The sequence below is a fragment of the Diabrotica virgifera genome, chromosome 7 (genome assembly GCF_917563875.1).
Source record: "Diabrotica virgifera virgifera chromosome 7, PGI_DIABVI_V3a".
Classification (NCBI taxonomy): Eukaryota; Metazoa; Arthropoda; class Insecta; order Coleoptera; family Chrysomelidae; genus Diabrotica; species Diabrotica virgifera.
In genome coordinates this window covers 16343918-16361132 of record NC_065449.1, presented here as the reverse complement: position 1 = coordinate 16361132, position 17215 = coordinate 16343918, and positions in this window count along the sequence as shown.

The window sequence follows — 17215 nt, the reverse complement described above, 5'->3', positions numbered from 1 at the left end:
ACAATATTAAAAAGCTGACAACAGAGGAGATGTAAAAGTCTTGGAAATTGGCTTATTTATTTATATTTATAAAGACTATTTTTATTTGCACTGCGAGGCATAAGATAGGGATATAGAAAATTATGCTCATTTTCACAGTCGATTTTTTCGTGAGCAGATTAATTTTCGGATTTGGCTAATTTTTTTTTGTTAGTTTAGATTTTTCTTTAGTATTTACGAAGTTGTGCAAAGGTTTACACAAACTTCTTTTTTGTACTTATACCGGGTGGAAGAACAGAAATGTTTTTCTTATGATAAGTTTGAGACACCCTGTAGGGAGGACGAGGTACAGATGTGAGAGTACAGGGTTATTCACTATATTTTGACCCCCCTGTAAACTGCTTTATTTACAGAATTAAAAAAAAGAGTGTGTGTACTTGTGTACGCACGTAAGAAGTTATACTTCTTTGTCGTCATAAAAAACAGTTTTTTTATATACCTCATACAAAATCGATAATATTTGATATAAGATGGTTATATTTTAGGTTTTAGATCATGCAGAACATTCTATAACTTTTCTTTCGTAAAATTAATAACAAAAGTTATCATAATTGAAATAACAGAAAATAATGTTGATGATATATGCCGAGAAAAATTTTTAATTTCTTTTTCAATTAGAAGGATATAATTGCATATTAGAATATAGTTCTAATTCCAATTAACTGTTCATAATAACAATGTTCAATATTGTAAAAATAAATCTACTTTTCTCTTGAGTGAAATTCATATTTTTTGACATACCCTGTGTAACACCCATAAACATTTACTATCTGATGGTTGAATCAGAGATTCTAGATATTGCAGAAGCTTTTATGTAGAACAACTATTTTTCGTAAAATGAATAATAAAAGAGTTTTCCATATTATGGTTCCAACTTACAGGGACATACTGTATATTATGACAAAAATGTTTTTAAATCTGTAGGCAAGTCAAAAGTGTAAACTCAACCTTAATTTAACAAGAGTTATAGTCGGTTCGCTAAACTCAGACACAACTGGCTAGTATTTTTAGTAGATATTTTTTTGTTTTTGGCCAATTTTGTGAAAACTGGCAAAATTACTAACTATTTAGTAATTATTTTCTTGCCAATTTTACAAAATTGGCAAAATTACTTACTAAATTCACTAGCCATTTGTAGTAACACTGGTGGTACTCATTATTTTCTTTTAAAATATCATACAATATATTATTTACAAAAGTATATACAAATCCCGTATAATATCCCTACTTTATAGCATTTTCAATATCTTCCGTAAGTCCAAACGGTGAGTTTAATTTTTTTTTTCAAGGCGTCCAACTTTCTTTGAAGCGAAGCTGAATTGTTCAAATATAAAAAAACCCTCCTGCAGTGTTGTCCGTATGAGATGATATGCCAGTCTCTAATGCATCATTGTCCTCTATGTTTACTTTTTGATTTATCTGTATAGCCTACAAAAAAATTAATCCAATTTAAATTTTAGATCACAACTACACCTGATATGAATAACATTCAAACTCCACTTATAATGTTTTTCAACTATTGCTTGAATGATATCTATAAAGGACAACTTTCATTTTGATCTAAAAGCTTTTATCCTATCTTATGTACCTAAATATAAAGTTTTTTAATAAAATAACCTCATTGTAAGTGCAAATTTTGAATCACTCGGTGGAAAAAACTTTGTAACCAATGTTACAATACTATAAATTTCTATTATTGATGAATATTTTTATAAACACATTGTAACATCTATATAATTTACGAGTGAACTAACTTCCACTGTTATATCTGATGTTCACAGTGGATTACATGTTCAATTACAACAGCGGAAACCCCTTCCTGCATCAAAGGCATTAGTTTTATTATTAGATACGTCTGCTAAGGAAAAATTTCCAAAGAAGAAAAATCTTGGAAAGGAGGGACAAAGAGATCCAAGTGTTTCCAAAATTAATATTTTGAAGAAACTGAGGAACTCTGACCAAGAATACACTAGAAAAACTGTAAAATTAACGTAAATGAGAGAATTGGGACCTCGATGTAACGATAAATGTAACATTAAATGTAAATCGAAATTATATAAAAAAAAGAATGACTCAATTCATTTAATAATTTTTGGGCAATAGCTGATCATTATAAACAGAGTGATTTATGTAGAGTTTGTAGATCATACTTATGCAGATATAGTCCGTCCGCTATAACTTTTCTCATACGGTATGAATCTTTTTCAATCAAACTAAATCAAAACATAAATTGAAACGAACGTCGATGTGTATATACATTTTGTATACTGTATACTATATACTACACACATCGGCATACGTTCCACTTCCTGTTTTGACTTAATTTGATTGAAAATGAATCGTACCGCATGGGAAAAGTTGCAGCGGACGGACTATTCTCAAACAATAGAGAAAAGTTAAATGAGTCCACGTAAAACTGGTAAATATGAATATAATTTGCAGTTAGCAGAACACTGACACCAAGTTCATAAGAAACGTTTTTGGATACTTTACCAGATAATATATGGTTAACTACGATATTCAAAAAAAGTGGCATTGCAGCTCGACTTAAATCAGAACCATTAATGCTAACAACAATGTGATACATGAAAGCGAAAAGCTGAGGAAAAGTTATAAAATATGGATTAAGCAAATTGTAGCTGGAGCATCACATGAGCTAATGGTTTATTGCATATAAGGAGACAGTCTGCAGTTCTGCTGCAAGAAGTTGCAGCTAAATAGAACATGTTCATGCAATTTTTCTGCAATTGTTATATATAACACATATTATAATTTTCTCAATAATCCAACCTTTTTAATCTAATATCTGATAACTCTACTTAAAAAATCACATTTAATTTATAAAAACAACATAACCTAAAATTTATGGTTAGGTCAAAGTGTCTGTCTATTTCATGTCAGCTTATGCAATAACTTGTACCCTGTAATCATTTTATTGCAGAAATCTAGTTGCAAGTTGCAACTGATTGCAGAAGTTCTTGCTGCAAGAACTTGTGCTATAAATTTCGCAATTACTTGCAATGTGTAAAGTGGCTATGTTCAAATGTAGGAACCAAATTTTATCAACTTATTTCTAAAACACTTACCAGTAATCATTGACAGTAATAACTGGATTCTCCGATTCTTTAGTTTTGAATAAGTGAGATCGTAAATCGTTCCGGGTTGATTGATGTTATCCACAGTTCTCCACACTCTACCTCTTCGAGCGAATAGGTTTTTATCAGTAATTTTGTGATTGAAAATCGCACTCACACAGTTTGGGCTTCCACAATGACATGCAACAATCATGTTAATAAGTCCAAAAATATAATATGAAAACTATTTAAAAAGGCAGTTAAACAACCACTCTATATTTATCAATCAACGACATAACCAAACCGTTCACGTCCAAACCACAGCTATGCTACAGCAGCCATATTGGATAATTTTTGACATGTCATTTGAACATCCAATCAGAACAAAGTTATAATGCGCATGCGCCCGGTCGCTAGGTTTTCCCATTTAAAAATTCACTCTCTATCGCCGGTAAAGAAGTATAACTTTAAAAAGTAAAATACAAAAGTTATTCGATTTTTAAATTATGAGTTTTTGACATATATATTGTACTAGTGACGTCATCCATTTGGGCGTGATGACGTAATCGACTATTTTTTAAATATGAATAGGGGTCGAGTGCTAGCTCATTTGAAAGGTTATTCAATTCCCTATTCAGTAATATATACATTACCATGATTAATTATACAGGGTGTCCAAAAAAAATTTTTAATTAAATTAATTGACACAAAAAGAAGAATGTATGTAATTTATTTAATTTAAAATACATTTTACTGCTATAAGAAAACAGAAATAAAAGTTTATTGCACAAATAAACATTTGATTTTTGATTAAATTCAATGTTCAAACTGCCAAGAGGCAGATGGGTGGCAGCTTAAACATTGAATTTAAGTGAAAAGTAATGTTTATTTGTTCAATAAACATTTATTTCTGTTTTCTGACAGTAGTAGAATGTATTATGAATTAACTAAATTACATACATTCTTCTTTTGTGTCAATTAATTTAATTCAAAAAAAAATTTGGACACCCTGTATAATTAATCATGTTAATGTTTATTTTACTGAATAGGGAATTCAATAACCTTTCAAATGAGCTAGCACTCAACCCCAATTCCCATTTAAAAAAATAGTCGATTACGTCATCACGCCCAAATGAATGACGTCACTAGTACGATATATATGTCAAAAAATTATAATTTAAAAATAGAATAACTTTTGTATATTACATTTTTTCTATTTCTGTAAATAAAGCAGTTTACAGGGGGGTCAAAATATAGTGAATAACCCTGTACATTGGAATCGTATTGTAGTCTTAGGTTTTGTTAACCTTTGCGTCGTCTTCTTAGCGAAGATTGGCGCTGACTTCTGCATAGTCTTCTATATTTTGGGCTTTTCTCATTAAACTTGGAAAGTATAATCCTATCTAAATTGTCTTATATTTAAAAAGACTAAGTTTTCAATCTAATAGCACAGAAAATAATAATAAAAATATTCCTCTACATCCCACCAGATTGAAAACAATGGGAACCTTCTCTTGTTATACCTCCGACGCCGACGCTTCTAAAATTTGCAAGCCATAACAGATGCTGAGCTTAAGAAGATGAGGGAATTTTACAATTTATAATTCACGTCCCATCTGCTCAGCGTGGTCAAGTTCCAACGAGAATGGTTCCCTTCGTACTCCAATCGAAGTACAAAAATGAATATCTATCTATAAGCGAGGTATCCCATTTCGACCGCCATCTTTTTCTATCCATCCATTCGTCTCCTTTGATGGATCTATCTCTCATGATGTGCCGTACATTTTCTTCCCAGGCAACTGAAGGCCTTCCCCTTCTTCTTCTTTGTTGTGGTATGTAATTTAAAGCTTTTTTTGGCCATCTATCTTTATTCATTCGTTTCACGTGACCATACCACACTAGTTGTCTCATTTCAATTCTATCTACACTGGAATACACAGTATTTGTCCTCCTTCTAATATCTTCATTCCTGATGTGATCTTTTTTGGATATACCACACGCTCTCCTTAGATAATCCATTTCTACTACTTCTATTCTTTTTCGATCTTTCTTCGTGATCTGCCAAACTTCTGTCCCATAAGTCATAATAGGCTCTACCAAGGTACGATAGATTGTCAATTTCGTTTTTTGTCTATTATAACGTGTGATCCAAAATTATTGTCACCATAGGTGGCTCTGAACGACAGAGATAGCTATACAGTGCTTGTCTATTCTTAATTCAGATATACTTTCCAGTTCACCTCACCTTTGCAGTGTACGTCAACTTAACAAGAAAAGTTAGGTTATGTAGAGATATTGGTGGTGGACATATACAGCATCTTGTTTGATTTTATTTATTATTGTTACTTATAATTTTGTTAATTCTTTTTATTTTTGATTAAAGTTCTGTTTTAAAGGTTTTGACTGATTTTTTATGTTTTATAATGTTAATCAAATATCTAACAATAAAAACACTGAAAACGTTTGTTTTCTATACTTCCACAAAATTTATTACAACTAAGTGACTACAGCTGTTTCGGCAGATTGCCTTTCTCAAGTGATATAGTTTACAATGTGTTTGCCTTTTTAAGTCTTTAACTGAAGAGGTTGAGGAGTGGGGAGCTGTTTGTCTCGAGTTGGTCATTCAAAATTACATCCGTATTTTTCAATTTATTAATTTCCATAGATTCTAAAAAAGATAGCTTAAGGCCTTTATTTTGAATATGCATAATTTTAAACTCTTCATTGAAAGAATGATTATGATCTAGAAGGTGAAGTGCGCATGTAGAAGTGTCTGTTTTTCTATTGTTGAAAGCCCTTTTGTGTTCTGCTATCCGTTTGTCAAAGGTTCTGCCAGTTTGACCCAATATAACTTATGAACTTATACAACTAACAATATACTTTATGAACCAACTTGAAACAAAAATTTCTAAACATCCCGTATTTAAACAGTTCTTATATTGGGTGAGATACGTGGTATACTAGTATGCTTTACAGGAACTAACAGACAACTTGACCAATTTCTATCATACATTAATTCACTTCATAGTAATATTGAGTTTACAATAGAAACAGAACAGAACAATTCCATAAACTTTCTAAATGTAACGATTACCAGACTACACAACAAACATGAGTTCTCCGTATATCATAAACCTACCCATACTGACACAACTATACACAATTCATCATCCCATCCTACACAGCAAAAATTAGCAGCCTACCATAGCATGATACATAGACTGACAGAAATTCCCATGACAAAAATAACTTCGAGATAGAACTAAACATACAAATAGCAGTAAACAATGGCTATAACGAACAAACAGTTAACAAAATTTTAAACCAAAAACTCCATAAGAAAGCCCTGAAATTAGTGTATCCTTCTGAAAGCAGTACCTTCTGCTTTCTCACACACACTGGCAAGATAACAACAAAAATAGCCAGATACATAAAAAAGAAAGGAATAACACCAGCTTTCAGAACTAACAACAACTTAAGCAAATATATTAAGAACAATAAAAGCCGAAAGAGAAAGCAACTACATAGTGGTGTGTACAAACTAACGTGTGGTGACTGTCCGAAAACTTACATCGGTCAAACTGGCAGAACCTTTGACAAACGGATAGCAGAACACAAAAGGGCTTTCAACAATAGAAAAACAGACACTTCTACATACGCACTTCACCTTCTAGATCATAATCATTCTTTCAATGAAGAGTTTCAAATTCTGCATATTCAAAATAAAGGCCTTAAGCTATCTTTTTTAGAATCTATGGAAATTAATAAATTGAAAAATACGGATGTAATTTTGAATGACCAACTCGAGACAAACAGCTCCCCACTCATCAACCTCTTCAGTTAAAGACTTAAAAAGGCAAACACATTGTAAACTATGTCACTTGAGAAAGGCAATCTGCCGAAACAGCTGTAGTCACTTAGTTGTAATAAATTTTGTGGAAGTATAGAAAACAAACGTTTTCAGTGTTTTTATTGTTAGATAAAATGAACTTCCATCAAGTAACGGTCGAATCCATCAATTAATCAAATATATTTGATAAACCAATGATATAACAAGACATACGTAATTTTTTGCACGGCTATCTTTGATCCCAATAATTGTGGATAGCTCGTTATCTTTAGACCATAGTAGAAAGTTTAGAATGTTTACCGCTTTTTTTGCCCTGCTGCGTTCTGTTTTCGATGTCTCTTTTGGTACTGCCTTCTTTAGATATTATAGATCCGAGATATTTATATTCTTTACATGTTTTTGTGGTTCTAATTTCTAAATCTGGATCTTCTTCATCATCCCCTATTTTAAGATGCTCTGTCCTTGACATATTCAAAATTGAGGCCCCATTTTTCATATGCTTTCTTTAGTTTTCCAAACATGTAGTCCATGTCTTCCTCATGAATATACTTCCAATGAATAACCATTTTCAATTTCGTTGTAACACGAAACTACAGCCGCATTATATTCTAGTTCAATCAGAGAGTGCAGCAAACACCTCTACCGGTTTCAAAACTTATTAGTCTCTCATCAGGAGGCACATGTGCTGCTCTCTCTCTGGCCCAACCAGGGTCATTGAAAATGGTTATTCGTTTTTGATTAGCTTATACATATTTATTTAATTATTGTTATTGTAAATATTATTTAATTTTTAAATTATGCTCCCTTATTTTCTTTTTTCGTTGAGAGAAATGCGCTCTTTAGTCGGCTTCACTTTTGTCTTAATAAGATCATATAGGAAGTTCGACCTTTATAATAGAACTCTGGGGCTTGATATGTTAATATCACTTTCCACTAATCGATGATGTGAAAAAGCAATCTAATAGATGGATATTTGAAACGAAAACAGAAATTACACAAACTACTATTTAATAATAATAAATTGTTTTAAGTGTTCTACATGGGTCGACTAACAACAGTTTTTTTATTTAGCTTAATACCTCGACAACTTATCTTATGACCATTGGCATGGTGCAGTTGATTTGCAATCAGACAATTAGAATAGTAGAGTAGGTATGTAGTGTGTGTGTTGACTAAATGTCTTGTTACTTTAAAAGTCGACTTCATTGTCTTTACAAAGAGACGCTAAATGTATCGGAAGGTATGCGGCCCCTCCGGTGAGTATCGATTTCACAAGGATATAATATATTTTCATTCATTAATTTTTAATAAATGAAAAATTTCCTACCAAGATTAGACTCGAACTCACGACCCCTGAATCCAAAGGTAGGCTCTCTTACCACTGAGCCGCAGATATAAATTCATTTAAAAGTTTTTTGTATCTATATTTTTACATATTTATTAATTATTTTAAGTGAAAATGGCTAATTTTTAGAACAGCTAGAACTATAAGCTAAAAACATTATATTTTAAAATGAACTGTGGTAAAAAGTTTTTTAGTGCATTTATTTATTAATAAACACTAAAAAGAGTAATACTTTAAAAGTGGAATAAATTTTTAATATCTTCTGCACAAATGATTTTAAAACCTTCAATTTTACGTCAAAAGGTGGCTTTTGTAGTGGATGGTATGTGATAAAAATTTCAACATGATTCATAGAATAGTTTTATAAGCTATTCAATTTGTTTATGCCAAATTTTCGAAAATTGAAAAATTTTTGCAAAGCTATAAGACAGAAAATAATAAAATTAGAGATATTCTAAAACACGTAAAGGAAAAAGAAGAATCATACAGAAGTAAAAATCTTCGTTTGTAGTCATCTAAATGGATTGCAAGGATATAATCCGATCCATTTTCAATCCATTTGGATGACTTTTCAATAGTTTTTTAATAAACTTTTTATAGATACCATTATACAAACGAAGTTTTTTACTTCTGTATGATTTTTTAATTATATTATACAGCCAGCTACTGAGATTTTCCCATTGCTTTTGAAAAAAAAAAGAGTTTTTTTAAAGTTTCTGTTTGTAGGTAGGAGGTGAACGCAAAGCATAACCGTTATCACCTATAGGGCAGTCGTCTTCTGGGGTGTCTAGATACATTCCTTTGAGAAGTATAGTTACCATCCTCCACATTCAGCCGTAGGGATGTCATGCACTTATTTTTTTTTTTGTTAAAGCTTTCATTTGTTTCAGAATACCCCAGTTCTTATCCATGGTGATACGCAGTTTACTCTCCTTTGTGCTCCTGAGAGCACGGATGGTATCTGTGACATCCACCGCTTTCACAGCAGTTTTGACCATTTATAGTGATAGTTACCAGATACCCGGAAGGAACAGTTCTCGACCACTTGCAGCCTGGCCATCCATTGATCAGCACTGTGTATCATTATCATCATCATCATTCCTCAACCTCTTGCATCCACTGTTGGATATATATGTCTCCTCCATATTCTTCCATTGTTCTCTATCTTCTGCCTTATGTATCTAATTTTCCATTGTTTTTCCCAAGTCATCCATCCATCTTTTTGATGATCTACCTAGGTGTCTGCTATCTTCTGTAGGTCTCCACTCTATGAGTCTTTTTGTGTCTAACACCTTGGATATCTGGTTTTTTTGCTAGTATTCTCCATCGATTTTTTTTCTGCGTCAGGTTGTCTCCTAAGTTAGGTTTATAAGGTGGGGAGTGTGAAGGGAAGGGGCATTTTTCGCGTTGTAATTTGTGCAAAAGGAAGGGAGAGGTTATGGCAGAGCAGTTGAAATTGGCTGCTCCCACCTGGATAGATAGTTGCAGGTGCAGGCAGGTCGCATTAATTCCGGTCTCTAACCACGCTTAACTCCCTCAGTATTCCTTAACTTGTTCCTTCGTACTTGTCTCACAATAATTAGCACCCACGACAGGACGAGAGCACGACTTCCTCTCCGTTTTGTCGCCTTTTAGGACAAACAGGAGGGAAGAGTGGGGCTATTCTTCTTTAGTGATTCACATGGATGGGGGCTCAGAGACTTAGCTTTTCCTGTCCGACTTTACTAGGTCGTGTAGAATAGAAAAATTTTCTTTCATTTTTCATCGTTCATTCTAAAATGAGGAAATTTGAACTTCAACATGATTTCACGATTTTTTGTCGGAAAATAATAATCAGCTAATTATCTTGCTACTTTAGGATTTTTATGTATAAATCGGTCAACAGTATATAAAAAGCTTTTAACATTAGGATGCCTTTACTTCTTTATAGCCTACCACTACGGGGGTCTACTTCTATATCACTGTTAAAATATCTAAGCAACTTCTTGTCACGTTCAAAGATAAAATCTGCAATAGTTATTATCAACGCGTGCTTTGAAATTAAACGAATTTATTACCGAACCAATCTAACCATAATAATTTGATTAATTTTGTTTTTATTTTTTTCAGGTATGTCCTTTCGCATCTGTATTATTCTAAAACTCGTAAGTATTTAACACGTATTATGAACACTTTATAAGTTTCAGCATTTTATACATAAAAGTAATAATTATTAAGGTTTGTTCCAACTCGATACAAAGCCGTTCTGGAATCGTTACGCGTATGCGCAATAACGAATAATTATGCGCATTAACACATTTTTCGTTACTGCGCATACTCGTAACCGTTCAACAACGGTTTTGTATCCAGTTGGAACAAATCTTATGTTTAACAAAAATGATAGATGTCGCATTCTTTAATGCGGTATTCGAAATTATCCAGGAATGCAAGTTTTGGTGGAAATGCTTTGAAATAGCAAATTATATTCAGCATGTAAGTTTTTTCTGATGTTTTTTCTACAATCACATTATCAAAAGGGATGCGGGAACAGGCTTAAAAAACGTAATCTCATGTCCTACGATCGATTACTGACAATGTTTCTCGAGTCAATTACTGGGATCTGTCGATTGGTCCAAAACGGTATTGGAGGTTTCGATGCGTCTGGAAACATATTATTTTTCTTGTAATGTTTCAAGACACATTCTGTTAAATGTATGCTCCATTTTAATACGACTTTTATTAGTATTGTTCGTATGCTGTTCTTCTCGTGTACCTTTTCCTTGCCATGTTATTTATTTTTGTTCCATTTTCATTATTAATTCATAGTTTTATTTTTACTTCGTTATGTACACCTTTTATATCCTTTGGCATGCCATAATTTACACAATATGTAGATGATGCGTTTTCCTCTTCTGTTTTTTAAATTACTTTGATTTTTTAATATTTACTCCTTACAAGGAATATTAAACTGTTGAGAATTCGTATTTTTAAGGATTTTGAAATTTGGGTTCTATACATATTTTGTTCTTGATCTAATCTATGGTTTCTCTCCTCCTGTAGTTCCTCTTGTGTCTCCTCACACTTGTTTGTGATTATGTCGATCAATCATGGTTATGTGCGGATAATTGATGTGTTTGTCTATCCACATCATCATTTTTATCTTATCAATAAACAATAGAGGACTCAGGGAATCCCCTGTCTTTTATTCCATTGCCAGTTTGAATAAGTAACGTTTACACGTATCCAGTAACTGGCGCCAGTCTCACTGGAATGCGAGTGCTTGACTAAGACAGCGCTGGATAGGTTCGTTTATACGTATCCAGTAACTGGCGCCAATCTCACTGGCACTCTTATTAAAAATCCTAATACGGCCACTGAAACCACAGGTACGACAGCGCCAGCGACTGGAACGCTGTGTTTACACGTGTCTACAACCACTGGCACGGGGTTAGAGGGGACGCGGACGAGTGCCACTGGCACGAAAAATAGACCAGCCTTCTATTCGAGACAGCGCTGGCAGTCAGCGCTGGACTGGAACAAAAAAGAGTTTACATGATGCCAGCACTGTCGTTCCAGTGCGACTGGCGCCAGTTACTGGATACATGTAAACGCGCCTCTACTAAGGCGCGATATTTTCGATCATTTTGATTATTCCTAGAGGTATCTCTTTTGCGTACAGTAAGTGAATAACGTCCTTTAATTTGACCCTGTCAAGGCTGCCTATCTTTTTAAGGTCTGTATTGTTCTATTGTTTTTTTGGATTAGTTTTAAGTTGTTTGGTCAGATCTAGTCCTCAGTACTTTAGGAGTTCGTTCGGTATTTGTCCTCTCCTGGTGATTTTCTATTTTTTAATTGCTTTACATCTTCCTCCTTAATATTTATTTCGTTTGTCGTTAGTTCTGGTGCTAGTGGATCATTATCGTCACCTTAAACAAATATGAATCGAAACTAGTCAGCCCATGTTTCCTTTTGAATGTGTTTCGTTTTTATTAATTCTTTTTGTCTTTTTTCTTTATTCTCTGATCCTGTAACGGTTTGACGTTACGAAATCAGTTTTGAACTCTTTAATTATTTTTATAATTTTTTTCTGTTAATCTAATAATTAATTTCTCTAATATTCGCGTAATTAACCATTTCTAATTATTATTTATATTTAAAAAATTTTTCAACGATGCCACACATAATTGTGTGTTGGTTTCACTGATGGAACGTACTATATACGCCACCTAGCGAGAAATATTTTTTCGTGTTCTGAAAATTTGACAAGGCGGTCGTGCTTTACTTGGCGGTGAAGTGCGCTGGAAGTAGGTCGACGAACTTTTGGTTCCATAATGGCGGAAGGATTCATTTATTAAATCAGTTTATTTGGAAAATACAGTTTCACTGAAGTGAAAATGGTATCCCGTGATTTTCCCAGAAACCATCCAGTGTTTCTAGAGGGACAACAGTAATGAAAACCTGAAAGATCCGGTAAATATTTTTTTTTGACATATAAAGGTTAGGTTGGATCTTACATTATTTTTTTTATTATTTAAAATATTATTTCCAGTTCAATTTTCCCAGTAAATGTGTTAATTATCGAATTTAGTTTCTTAGTCATTACACCGTGTTCAATATTTGTTCGGAGAAAGTTCTAATAGTCTTAATTTTTGGTTAATAAAGTTTGAAGTCTGTCCACACCCAATATCTGATAAACTGTGAATAAAAAAATCTAATGCTATGCTCATATCACACTGGCAATATAATTATCCTATAATATTTTATTCTAAATATCTTATTCTATATCCAAATTCTGCCTCAAGGTCAAACTCATACCTTTTAACATTTGATAAGCCTTGCTAATGGATGTTTTTTTATTGCTGTTCATTCTAAAAACCTCTTCCTCATTACTTCTTCTTTTGTTTTTTTCTCACACATGTTCGATTGGAAATTGAAACTAAGACTGGGAAATGTTTGTTTTTAGCCATTTGGGAAAAATATTAAACCCTACCATGTAGACCCTTCGACCACCTGGAAGGAGCCGATTCCAGTCACGGCCACAGTCAAGTCATTTGGGAACAAGCTTATGGGAGGTTCCAGCTCCTGATTTCCTGTACACCTGGACCTACAGGAGGTACAGTTTTGCATCACGATGGTACTCATTTTCCGGTATGCGGCAGCAACCTTTTCAGAAGTCAGTTGGGTTTTTGATATATTTAATATTTGATAGCAGTGTAAGATACCTGGGAGAGTGATCGAAGATCATTTTCTTGGCGCCCATGATTTGTTAGTGTTATTTAATTTGTTCTTCTTTAACAATTATTCTCCTTTATTTATTTTCAGAACAATATTCTTATCTTAGTATATACCTTTTCTAGTCATCATTATCTACTTTGAGCTACTGTTCTTCGACAGGCATGCAAACGAGCCGTATCCATCCTTGAGTGTCAAGTTGTTCTCTTGCATCTCTTGCTAGCCAACTCCATTCAGTTTTGCCTCTGTCTATTCATACTTTTATATCTATTATCAGTCCATCATCTATTTCTGCATCTCATCATTTTCCTCATACACTAATACTACTGCAAAGTATTCTTTATTACTTCGGCTTCTTCAACGTAGAAGCCACACATTTTTTTTTGTCCCATTCGCTTCCATCAAGTCTCTTTCTTTTTCTTTTTCCTACTTCTGTTAGATTATATCATTCTCTTTACTTTCACTCCAACAGAAGTCTCTTTTCCTACTTCTGTTGGAGTTTATCACTCTCTTTACATTCACTCCAACAGAAGTTCTTCTTGCTTGTTTCAATCCTTCTCTATCTTTCTATTGTGTTCGATAGAATTCGTGTTCAACCATAAACATGTGCTATCACGCATTTTCAAATCGACTAACTAAGTTTCGCTCGTGTTAAGTTTCATTAAAAAAAAATAGTAAAATGAATAGCTCTTTATGAAGCGTAAACTACTTCATTCTGTTTTTAATATCGAAAATCTTCACGTCTCGCACATTTTCTAGTTAAATGTAGATAAAAAGCTCATTATGGAAACTCAACATCACCACTACATTAATATTTATTTGTTCAAGTTGAAAATTTTTAATGCAATAGAGTAATCAAGTTAATTTAGTGTGAAACCTCGAGGATGAGTCAGTTTATAATTTAATATTGGCGAAGAGTTGGAGGTCATGTACAAACATTAGCTTATTAGCGAGAGTGAACTTGAAAACGGTCCAGCGTTTTATTCACGTTACGAAACTAGTGAGACTGGAAGTTGCCGTTGAATGAAAGTTACCATATAGAAGTTATCTCCACTTTTATATTCCAACTTTTTGTGAATTTTAATTAAAAACACTTTCAACTTCGCTTACTTATTAAAGTGATTTAAAACTATATCAGAGCCATGGGGATCTTACCGCCAGGATCTTTTTTTTCTTCATAATCATCTGTACGATGCAGGGCCGGATTTAAGGAGGGGCAGGCTGGGCAGCTGCCCGGGGCCCCAACATTCCGGGGGCCCATACAAAGCCCCTAACGTAAAAAAATCAGCACATTATTCACATAGAATAATTTTATTAATAGAAAACAAACGTTTTCAGTGTTTTATTGTTTGAATAATTTTTGTCAATCAATTAACTGTGATATTTCGTTACATGGAAGGTTTCACTTCTGTTGAAAGGTTTCTCATATTTTGTCAAATCACGGTCATAAAGCAGAAGATATATTTAATTCTCTAATGACATTACTGCAAACACATGATATTGATTTGAAAAACTGCAGGGAGAGTTCTACGACAACGCGTTAGTTGTCGTAGAACTCTCATGAGTGGAAAATACAATAGTGTTCAGGCTAAAATTAGAGAACAGAATATCTAGGCGTTGTGGATTCCGTGTGCCGCTTCTTCTTCTTAACGTGCCCTGTCAAGTCCCCTTGATTAACGATTAGCGATTAACATGGCGAAACTGTCTCTGTCTCGAGCTATTCTAAATAGGTGTTCTGCTTTCTTTATTCCTGTCCACTCCCGGATATTCTTCAACCAAGAGGCCTGCTTTCTACCAATTCCTCTGCGTCCTTCGATTTTACCCATCATAATAAGTTGAAGAATATTATACCGGTCTCCCCTTACTACGTGTCCAAAATAGGCCATCTTTCTATATTTGATGTTATCAAGCAGCTCGCGGATAGCATTTGCTCTCTTAAGGACTGCCACATTTGTCAACATAGCCGTCCATGGTATTTTTAGAATACGTCTGTGCAGCCACATTTCTAAGGCCTCCAAACGGTTAATGGTGGATATTTTTAATGTCCATGCTTCGACACCATACAAGAGGACTGACCAAATGTAGCATTTAATCATGCGCTTTCGAAGTTGAAGTTGCAAGGTATCATTACAGAAGAATGACCTCATTTTTAAAAATGTCGTGCGGGCTATCTCGATTCTACATTTTATCTCTTTATCTGGATCTAGTTGTTCAGTAATATGGCAACCAAGATATTTAAAACTGGGTACTCTTTGAATCATATGACCATCAACATATTACCGTGAATCTTGATGGGCCAAACGGCTAAATACCATGTACTTTGTTTTTGAACAGTTTATATTTAAGCCAAACTCTCTTCCCACTCTGTCAATGGCATTTAAAAGGTGTTGTAATCCATTCATATCATCACTTAAAATAACTGTATCGTCTGCATATCTGATTGTATTTATCAGAATTCCATTAACCTTCACACCCCATTCCAAATTATGCAGCGCTTCCTTAAATATTCTATCTGAATACAAATTGAACAACAGTGGGGACAGTATACAACCCTGTCTGACGCCTCACCGTGTGCCGCCCACTCTTTAAATTTAGTTGCCAAAGCTGCAGATGAGTGTTATCCTGCTGCCATAGCATTCCTTGATTTCTTCGAAGAACTATATGAACTATATGTATTTTTCACTTCCTCTACATATAGACACAACTTGTTAATCGAATGTTTAAAAGCTGCGTCTTTAAGCGAGAGCAACGCTGACCGTGGCAGAAATATTGTTCCTAAAAATTAATAGGACTAGGTGGTCATCTAGAAGTATTGCAGCAAAAGCACTAGTTAAAGGTTATAATCAGATTAAAGGAGCATTATCTAAAATTTCAGAAGACGATGAGCAACAATTTAAAACTCGTAGCGATGCAAATGGTTTGTATAATCGAATGTGTTTACTGTAGTCGGCTGTATACCATAGTTATAACAACAACGATGGTAGGAGCTAATTCGGCCCAGGGGCCCCCACTGCCTTAAATCCGGCTCTGGTACGATGATGATTATTACAATTATTACAGTTTGGTTATAAATTACCAATGACCAATTTCAAGTTACTTTAAATTATTATTGTTCTTTAAACTAAAGACACACCATAAAACAAGAAAAAAACCCCCAAGTGCTTCGAAAAACTAAACATAGAGTCTCTAGAGAACCTAAACACAAAATGGCTGTATAAAAGACGTTTAGAACAAAGATTTGAGATAAACCCAGTAACAACAGGTGAAGGGGTAAATAAGACATGGGCAAAAATAGAATATATGTAATATATTACAAGCCGCAAAGGAAAGCATAGGAGTCAGAAAAATTAACCTGAATGCAACAAAAATATCAAAGCCCAAATACTGAAATAAGAGATCTAGCGTATGAGAAGAGGAAAGCCTACCTACCATACTGCAATAACAAAACACCAAACAATTACCAACAATACAGAGATACAAGAAATTACATCAATTCTAAGATAAGAAATATAAAAAGAATATTGGACACGCTTTACCAAAGAAATGGAACACGATTTGTATGGAGCGCAAAGAAAAGTTTGGAAAATACTAAAAAGCAGGAAAAAACTCATTAACGAATATAGAAGTTTAAATAAAATAGAAGCAGAACAATGGACCGCCTATATAGAAAAACTATATAAGGAAGGTAAGATACTA